Raw genomic sequence first — 10,542 nt, forward strand, 5'->3', positions numbered from 1 at the left:
AATCAGGAAGTCCAATAAAATCACATTGGCTTTAGCACTGGCTTTGGCATATCCAGAAAAATCTTTTTCTGGAAAGCTTCCAGTAGACATGGCGCTACTGCACCCAAATGCCAGTAGCATATCATGCTGTGGCATTTCAGAGACTGCGCGCAACATCACATTCCCAGATCTGCACATACAGACTGCAGCTCCTGTGCATATGCAGATCTTTAAATATAGGACAATTATAAAAACAATTGCTACAGCATCCACCTCTGAATCAGCCCTGCTGCTTACAAGATGTTAAATTAAAACAAAGCAATTCAATTTATTGTATATACAGACAGTAGATAAAGATAAAATCAGTTTACAAAATGTGGTTAAAATGCTGGTCACATGAAAGAAGTATGGAGCATAAAGTAATAAGGAAGGTATCCAGCAGAAAAAAGCTATCAGCAGTAGGACATTAGTAATAGACAAGGGCCAATATTTACTAATATTTGTGTTTGTGTCGGATTGTGTAGTGTTTAAACTCGTCTTGTATCGGGTGCATTTTCATGCAACTTTTTGAAACTACATACGCCAAGTTACGAAGCAGTCGACTTTATGCTTTTCGTGTTTTCCGATGTCGATGCCAGTCGGTTTTTTTTTTGGCCAATTTGCGGCCGTCATTGTTGTTTGCGTACGTGTTTTTGTTTTTTTTGGTGTTTTTTTCCCTAAGTTAAACGCGGCAGGGTTATTTATTTCCCGCGGTCGCATTTTCACTTTTAGTTTCGTTTTTCCTCCCCGTTCGTGATTGGTTGTGTTTCAGATGGTAGGAGTGTCAACCATATAAATACGCCCCAAACCGTCCACACCTCGTGGGTTTAGTTAGTGGTGAGGAGGGAGGTTGTGCTGTGGAGGTTGGTGAGTAGTTGGTTTGGTGAGGAGTTTTTTGGGCGATTTCTGAGTGTAGTATTGTGTTTGAAAGTAGTCTTGTAATTCTTGTAGTCTTGTCATTCTTGTAGTCTTGTTTTTTGTGGTTTTGTCTAATTTTTGGTCCAAGTTTTTTTTTATAGTCCCTTGTCACTGTGTGTGTGTGTGTGTGTGTGTGTGTGTGTGTGTGTGTGTGTGTGTGTGTGTGTGTGATTTGTGCAGTGGTAGTTGCGGAGTGTGTTGTTTGTCTTTTTATTTTTCTGTGTTAAGTGTTTAGACACACAATTATGTGTGACTAACAGGTGGGTGGGGTGGAGGGTGTGAGTGAGGGGGAGGAGGTCGGTCAGGTGGAGGAGGTGAGTGTGAGTGAGGTTAGTGAGGTGGAGGAGGTGGGTGAGGTTGCTGCAGCAGCCTCAAGTGACAGTGATAGTGACAGTCAGAGTGCTCCGCAGCCACGGACCACTACTAAGACTGGGCGGAATGTCAAGTTTACTTATGCAGAAAATGTGGCATTGGTGCGGGAGCTGATGAAGTATCAGCGGCAGCTATTTGGCCCTGAGTCCGCCAAGGTGCCAACACAGAAGAAGACAGTGTTGTGTGCGAAAGTTGTTGCTGCTGTCAATAGTGAGGGGGTGGTCAAGCGGACGGAGGACACGTGCCACAAACGGTACTATGACATAAAGCGACGTGTCAAGTCCAAAATGGCCAAGGAGGCGAAGTCAGCTCGAAAAGCCGGTGGTGGCCAGCCCTATATTGCAAGATATCTGGAGTATGAGGAGCTCATGCGGAGTGTAATACCTCCTGATGTAGTCTCTGCAACCCATGTCCGGGAATCAGATAGGCCCAGGAAGAATGGTGAGCATGTGTATTTGCATTAACATTCTATTTTTTTTTAAATTTAATTTGAATGTGTGTCATGTGACGTTGCATATTACTCCCATCTTCAAGTGTGTGTCAGCAAATACCTTGTTTTTGGTAATGTTTTATACAAAAGCCAATGTAACATCTTACTTTATTGTATGTCATGCTTTTTTTCTCACTATATTTTCCATGTGTAGTTTGGACTTGGTGTGTCATAGAATTGTCCTGCAATAATGTATTCCTTTTGCACATTTTGAAAGTTTACATTTTGACTAGGTTTGAGATTTATGTTATCCATGTGCAATGTTGTTAAAACTGTGGTTGTCATGTTAGAGGCTGGAGTAGTGGAAAGTGGTTTTAAAACCACTTACATGTGTAATGTCCTTATTACTGAATGTTTTCTTTTTTGACAAAAAAACACTATTTGTTTGTTCAGTTTGAGGCTGTATTTGTACCCAGACACAACACTGTTTTTTGTTTTTTTTTTGTTTTTTTTTGGTGTTGTATTTTTAGTTGCCTCATATAGTGGTAATGTGTGTTTGGAGTGCCACATCGCAGAGCAATTTCTATATTGCATATGTAATATTTGACCTTTCATTACCAAATGAAGATGTGTGTGCTTTTGGTTGTTATTGACTGTATTTTGACTTGTGTCCTATGTCTGTGTCCTGTACATGTTTTCCTGTGTTGCACTTTCCATAGTGCATATGGCTATTGGACAATCTTTATTGTTTTATGTAGTGGTTTCTTGGTTTATGGTCCTTATGTTTTTTTAAAATGCAAAACACACTCTTTTTATTTAATTAATGTTTATAAGCATAATGGGTGGATGTATCCACAATAGCATGATTACATGATTTCATATTTTGGTTTTACAGTGTTGGAAAAAAGCAGTACTGGTTGTCCGACAGTAACTCCCATTACATTTGATGATGTTGACGCGGCGGAAGCAGGTAAAGTGTCCATTGTAGTATAGGGTATGTTTGTAAAGGAATGGCCATAACAACATTTCACTTTCAATAGTAGGTCCATCAAAAGAAGTCTGGAGCAGCAGAAGTTGGACTTCAGTAACACAACAGGCAAAAAAAAATGGGGCAGCAAAGAAAGCAAGGTCTGATGTCCAGGGCCAACCACAGCAGGCTACCCCGCCACGAAGATTATCGACAGTATGTTCGGGCCCCACACTCCAAATTTTGGACACACCTCCAAGACTTGAACCATACTCAGCTTGATTGTGAGTATCAAACTGTAAAAATGTTAAAAAAAATATATTAATCAAACTTTTACTTAAACGCATTAAGTCCAAACACATCAAAATATGATATACTTACCAAAGTCAGTAAAAGATTAAATGGAATCCGAGCAAAATGGCCTTGTCCACATCCTGTAAATATATGTATGTCCACTTCAGCCATACAGTAGTACATTGTGTGTAAGATGCTGCAACAGAAACTCATGTTTATTTTGTGAAAATAGTACGGTAATTTTACAATTTAACACATGTGTGTTTGAACTAACATGGCCAAATACATATAAAAACATTACTATGTTTGTTTAAATACAAATATAAGGTAACACATTATGGGTTTCAAAGCGTTTTTATGGTGGAGTATGTGTGATCTACAAGAAAACTAATGTGTTTGCTTTCACAATGAAGTAACCAGACCCATTTGCCACAAACAGGCATATGTATGTATTTAAGTTATGAGTGATGATGTTGCTATGCAGGATATCTGGAAGCAACAGTCAATGACATGTGTTCCATGTGTAGTGATTTGTTAGAATTGATCAACCATATGGCTAGCTAATGTGTTTTTTTTTTTAAATTTCTGCTTCTAGTCCTGGTAACAGCATCCCTCCGGAACAACAGCAAACAAGCAGCAGTTCTGGTACGACTACTCCAAATATCACGCCAATGTCATCACCACCAAGACGCTCCACCAGAGCACGCCAACATGACAGTGGTAAAGGCAAAGGGCAGGACAAGCAGCCAACCAAAACCAATTTACATTGAAAACTCACATTTTTTATTTCAGAGAAGTAAATAAAAACACTTCGTAAGTGTATGTTTGTTAAAAAAGATATAACACTTAGCTCCTTGACAATTTGAACAACATCACTAATTAGAAGTGGTACAAACAGCAACAGGAAATTTGTATGCACATTTATTCTGTACCATTTTTGCAATTTTTTGGAGGAGGAAAATGTTTGTGATGCACATAGATGTTAGCAGGAAGTAACCAGACCACTTTATTTTTTTCTAATCATTACTCTTTCTAGATTCCAATCAATCTCAGATCCTCTACACACAATAATTGGCAGCCAGCAAGAATGTCTTTAGCAGGAAGTAACCAGACCACTTGATTTTTTTCTAATCATTACTCTTTCTAGATTCCAATCAATCTCAGATCCTGCACACACAATAATTGGCAGCCAGCAAGAATGTCTTTAGCAGGAAGTAACCAGACCACTTGATTTGTTTTCTAATCATTACTCTTTCTAGATTCCAATCAATCTCAGATCCTGCACACACAATAATTGGCAGCCAGCAAGAATGTCTTTAGCAGGAAGTAACCAGACCACTTGATTTTTTTCTAATCATTACTCTTTCTAGATTCCAATCAATCTCAGATTCTGCACACACAATAATTGGCAGCCAGCAAGAATGTCTTTAGCAGGACGTAACCAGACCACTTGATTTTTTTCTAATCATTACTCTTTCTAGATTCCAATCAATCTCAGATCCTGCACACACAATAATTGGCAGCCAGGCATAATCATCCATGACCAATGCAACTTACAATGTGAATTAAAACTGGTTTACATTTCTTCTGTAGACGACTTTACAAGAAAAACACAATAGAGTTGTGTAAAAGTGTCCTAATTTGTTTGTGTACATTTATCATTTTTCATAACCAAAATGAATGACATTATTGTTGTGGCATGTTTGTGTGTGTAAAAAATGAGTAATCATATTTAAAAACCTGAGGCACAACCCACAAAATAAAAAAGATTTTAACTTTTAACACTAATGTGCGTAATAATGGATATATGTTGAAAAATGTGTATTGACTTTTAAAAGTCCAAATTTACTCCAGCAAACATAAGGCAATAAATTATTTTGGATGAGACAAGTTTGTGTCCCTTTTATAGGCATGATAAGTCAGGTGTGAATGATTTGTAAGTGTCAGCACATGTAAACACGGCTGAAAAAAGCAGGTCTATTTTTTTGCAGATTTTTTTAACGAATCGCATAAAAATACGACCGCATTTGATCACTCAGAGACTAACACCCAAATACGAATGAATAGTGAATTCCTGTATTGTATGAAATAACAGCCGCGTTTGACCGATGGTCTATTCATTCGTATTTCTGAACTTTGCTAATCAAACCATTACGAATAGTCAAAACACTGCCGAGATTGGTGCTTAGTGAATTCCCGGATTGGGACTTAGAAAAAAAACACAAATCGGACAAACTCCAATTCTTAGTAAATTTTGGCCAAGGTCTTCAATGAATTTCATCTTAGAAGTAATTGTTAATTAGATTTGTTCAGGGAGAACATAGATTATATGGAATCTCGTGACTCGCTGTCATCCCATCATGGCACATAATTGGGATTGCTGATTCACACCTTTGCAGACTTTGAATATAGTATGGCAGGTCCTAGAAATAGTTAAACAAAGTACATCTTAATTGAAATGAAGTGCAAGTAACTGTTTACTTTAGTACAAAGTTAATGACACCGTAACAATGTGATGCAGCTACACCTTCAGAGGAATTATGAAGATTATTTGTTATTAACAGTTTCTTCCATTGCACTCAACAATTGGAAACAACAATGATGATACAAAACTGGGTAAAAACAGACAGACATAGAGGTGGATAGGCCCTGCTCGCAAGCTTACAATTCATAGGGAAATAGGCATTGACAGAAGTATAGGTGCTGCGTATTGCATAACGGTAACCCAGATTGCAAAGGTTCTTGGTGGGCTATGTGATATGGTCACACAGCAATGTAGGCTTGGGGTCAGAAGGAAAATGTGTGAGGATATGTGTGGACTGTACAAATGGGGATGTCATTGAGTAGGAAAGTTTATGAAGGTTATGTGTGAGTTTCCCGAATTTGATAAGCTTTCCCGAAAAAGTGAGTTTTCAGGGAACGCTTGAAGGTTTGGAGACTATAGGAGAGTCTTAATGTGCATGGGAGGGCATGCCACAGAGTAGGTGCAGCCCAAAGAAAGTACTGCACTCCTGATTGGGAGCAAATAAAGAATGTGGATGAGAGACATATCTCTTGAGAAGAGCAAAGATGTCTGGTTGGGAGAAATTTTGAGATAAGCAAAGAGACATATGTTGGGGTAGTTTGGTTTATGGCCTTGTGTGTGAATAAAATTATTTTAGATTTAATACATTAGAATACAGGTAACCAATGGAGGGGCTAGCAGAGTGGATTTACAGACGATGAATGTCTAGCAAGGAAAATTAGCCTCACAGCTGTATTCAGAATGGATTGCTTTTTTGGTAAAACCGGTAAGAGTTCTATTGCAATAATCAATTTGGGAGATTATGAGAGCATTGGTTAGATTAGATTAGATTGAGTGTGGGCAACAAAGGATAGTTCAGAGTCAAGGATAAAACCTAGGCAGTGAGATTGTGGGGTAGGATTGATTGTTGAGTCCTCAACAGTAATAGGGATGGTTGGTAAGTAACTACTGATGGTTGGTGGAAATGTAATTAATTCTGTTTTGGAAATATTAAGTTTGAGGTGCCTGGATGACATACAAGATGAAACGGCAGAAAGGCATTCAGTGACACATAACACTACAGATGGTGACAAATCTGTGGAGGATAGGTAGATTTGAGTATCATCCAACTACAGATGGAATAGAAATCAAAAACAGCTGATTAGTTTGCCAAGAGATGTTTTAGAGATTGAGAAGAGCCAAGGATCTAAGACTGAGCCTTGCGGTACTCCAACTGATAGAGGTAGCAAAGAGGAGGTGGATTTATAGAAGAAGACACTGATAGAGCAATAGGTAGGATAAGAACCAAGAAAGGGCTGTGTCCTGAAGACCTAGGAATTGTAGTGTTTGCATGAGAAGAGAGTGGTCCACAGTGTCAAAAGCAGCAGAGAGATCTAAAAGAATAAGAAGTGAGTAATGGCCTTTAGACTTAGCAGTGACCAGATCCTTCACTAATTACTCAGTGCTGTCTCAGTGGAGTGTTGGCAAAGAAAGCCTGACTGAAGTAGCTCCAATAAGTTGTGGGAATTAAGAAGGTGTGTGAGGCAAAAAAAGGCAAGTCTTTCAAGTAGCTTGGAGGGGCATGGGAGCTGAGAGATGCAACGGTAGTTTGAGAGAGAGTTTGGGTGAGAATTTAGTTTTTTTCAGAATGGGAGTAATCACTGCAGGCATGAACAGTGAAGGAAAGGCTGGAGCAAAAATAGAATAAAGAAGACTCTTGTTTGGGTGCACTCTTGTTACTGTTGTATTTATCGATATTATTAAAACATAACTTTTATTATGCTTTGTTAAAATAAAGTCAGTATCCACTCATTCTCCCCATGGAGTTATTATCAAGCAAATAAAGGGAAAACCCACAGATGTATCATTGGAGGAAAGGGCAAAGAAGGGGTTTGTATGTTCTGGTTTAGCCTATCCCAATATAGACTGGCATAGAGGTGTAGATATAATCACCATACACCTGTTCTCATGCCATACCAGTACAAGCGATGCTTGTATTAATGGGACCAGAGTTGGTCATGCACAAATAGGTATCAATTACATTGGGAGTGTTTATAACAAGTATATACTGCCTAATCCTATTCTCAGCACACAAAAGCTAATAGGTGTGCCTGATATCGCTGGAATTAATAAGTTGTTGATTCCTATTGATTCTTGCCTGAAAAAATCACCATACACCTGTTCTCATGCTATCCCAGTACAAGCAATGCTTGTATTAGTGGGACCAATGTTGGTCATGCACGAGTAGATATCAATTACACCGGGAGTGTTTGAAACATGTATATACTATCTCATCCTATCCTCAGCACACATGACCTGATAGGTGTGCCTGATGTCGCTGGGGATAAGTTGTTGATTCCTAATCGATTCTTGCCTGAAAAAAATCAGGATATAAGTGGGAAGGAAGAAGTAGTGGTGATACTGCTGTTGGTATTGAGTTTTAAAATGAGACAACCTCAGATTACTACACTGGGTATTCTCTGAGGGTCACCCCTCAGATACTGACCCAGCCCATCACCGTTTTGCTTCCAAGATCAGACGAGATTGGGCTCTAGCGGTGAGGTATGATAGTAACCTGTGAATGAGGTGTCCCACTCACCAATGAGAGTGCACCTATTCAGTAGATTAAGGAAGAAGTGTGGATCTGCTGTCTATGTTAGACCTGGGATTACTCCCAGGAATCATGGATGAGAGTCCACGAAAATAGAAAGAGGGATGAAATCTTTAGTAGAGAGAAAAAGATAGTACAATGCTTTATTCGAGCATAATTGGATATATGTATTATATTCGATATATGTTCACGGTGTCTCTATATGGGTTAACTGTGGAGATGCCCTTTCACGGGAGAAATTACATCCACACACTTTCTCAATGCATTGGAAGTGAGCAAGCCCGATTTGACGGGTGAAACGCGTTTTCCTACCCATATATGCAACAAGAACTCTGAGCAAGGCATGCAATAGGATCCTATCATGGGAGAATATCAGCACTACTAATCACCTTTAACTGACCCAGCGACCTGGGCGGTACCCGGTATCAATTGTGATATCTTTTCTTTATTCTTGTCTGATCTGTAATTTTTGTTGGTGCATACATATAACTGGTGTTCAAAACAGCATACTTATTCCATGTGCAGCTAAATAATGGAGATGACAGCTCCAGCCATGATACACGTATGCTAAAATTGATTGGTATGTTACCTTCATTCGTCATACATTCCTGCATACACTTTATTTTGGGACTTTCTTTCTGATAATATTGGATATGCTGTTCAAATTGAATTGAGAAAGTGTGTGGATGTAATTTCTCCCGTGAAAGGGCATCTCCACAGTTAACCCATATAGAGACACCGTGAACATATATCGAATATAATACATATATCCAATTATGCTCGAATAAAGCATTGTACTATCTTTTTCTCTCTACTAAAGATTTCATCCCTCTTTCTATTTTCGTGGACTCTCATCCATGATTCCTGGGAGTAATCCCAGGTCTAACATAGACAGCAGATCCACACTTCTTCCTTAATCTACTGAATAGGTGCACTCTCATTGGTGAGTGGGACACCTCATTCACAGGTTACTATCATACCTCACCGCTAGAGCCCAATCTCGTCTGATCTTGGAAGCAAAACGGTGATGGGCTGGGTCAGTATCTGAGGGGTGACCCTCAGAGAATACCCAGTGTAGTAATCTGAGGTTGTCTCATTTTAAAACTCAATACCAACAGCAGTATCACCACTACTTCTTCCTTCCCACTTATATCCTGATTTTTTTCAGGCAAGAATCGATTAGGAATCAACAACTTATCCCCAGCGACATCAGGCACACCTATCAGGTCATGTGTGCTGAGGATAGGATGAGATAGTATATACATGTTTCAAACACTCCCGGTGTAATTGATATCTACTCGTGCATGACCAACATTGGTCCCACTAATACAAGCATTGCTTGTACTGGGATAGCATGAGAACAGGTGTATGGTGATTTTTTCAGGCAAGAATCAATAGGAATCAACAATTTATTAATTCCAGCGATATCAGGCACACCTATTAGCTTTTGTGTGCTGAGAATAGGATTAGGCAGTATATACTTGTTATAAACACTCCCAATGTAATTGATACCTATTTGTGCATGACCAACTCTGGTCCCATTAATACAAGCATCGCTTGTACTGGTATGGCATGAGAACAGGTGTATGGTGATTATATCTACACCTCTATGCCAGTCTATATTGGGATAGGCTAAACCAGAACATACAAACCCCTTCTTAGCCCTTTCCTCCAATGATACATCTGTGGGTTTTCCCTTTATTTGCTTGATAATAACTCCATGGGGAGAATGAGTGGATACTGACTTTATTTTAACAAAGCATAATAAAAGTTATGTTTTAATAATATCGATAAATACAACAGTAACAAGAGTGCACCCAAACAAGAGTCTTCTTTATTCTATTTTTGCTCCAGCTTTTCTCTGACTCTGGGTGCACCACCAGACGGTAATTAAGAGATTATCTCTGTATAAACGTATACTGGTTCACATAAACACATGTAATTGTGTAATACTGGTGCGGAATCACCAACCTTTCTCAGTGAAGGAAAGGCATCAGCAGAGAGAAAGAGAGAGATTACAGATTTTAGTTAAGATAGGGATGAGCACAGGAGACAGAGCTTTACTTATTTGTGAGGGTATATGATTAAGAGGAGAGATAGTAGACTAGGAGGATTAGAAAAGTGTTGATAATCTGAACATTTGTACTCATCCCATGCTCACATGTGGTCAGATGATAATGAACATGTATTATCAAGTTAAAATTTGGTATGGGCTAAAGAGGGCAAATGTGTTTAGACAATCCTACATTAGTACACATTGGGGGTCATTCCGACCTGATCGCTCGCTGCAGTTTATCACAGCGCAGCAATCGGGTTGGAACTGCGAATGCGACAGCGCCGCAGTGCGCTGGCACATGCCAGATGGCCGAAGTTTGTTCCCTCTGATCGCCTCTGCCTGATTGACAAGCAGAGGCAGTTGCTTGGCGGGA

General features: G+C 39.3%; 2 pseudogenes; one reads left to right on the forward strand and one right to left on the reverse strand.

Moving 5' to 3' along the window:
* Positions 1-7,960: 7,960 nt before the first annotated feature.
* On the reverse strand, positions 7,961-8,078 carry LOC134912543 (5S ribosomal RNA; annotated as a pseudogene).
* Positions 8,079-9,079: 1,001 nt separating this feature from the next.
* Positions 9,080-9,197, forward strand: LOC134912544 (5S ribosomal RNA; annotated as a pseudogene).
* Positions 9,198-10,542: the final 1,345 nt, after the last annotated feature.

Source organism: Pseudophryne corroboree, chromosome 4 (genome assembly GCF_028390025.1).
Source record: "Pseudophryne corroboree isolate aPseCor3 chromosome 4, aPseCor3.hap2, whole genome shotgun sequence".
NCBI lineage: Eukaryota > Metazoa > Chordata > Amphibia > Anura > Myobatrachidae > Pseudophryne > Pseudophryne corroboree.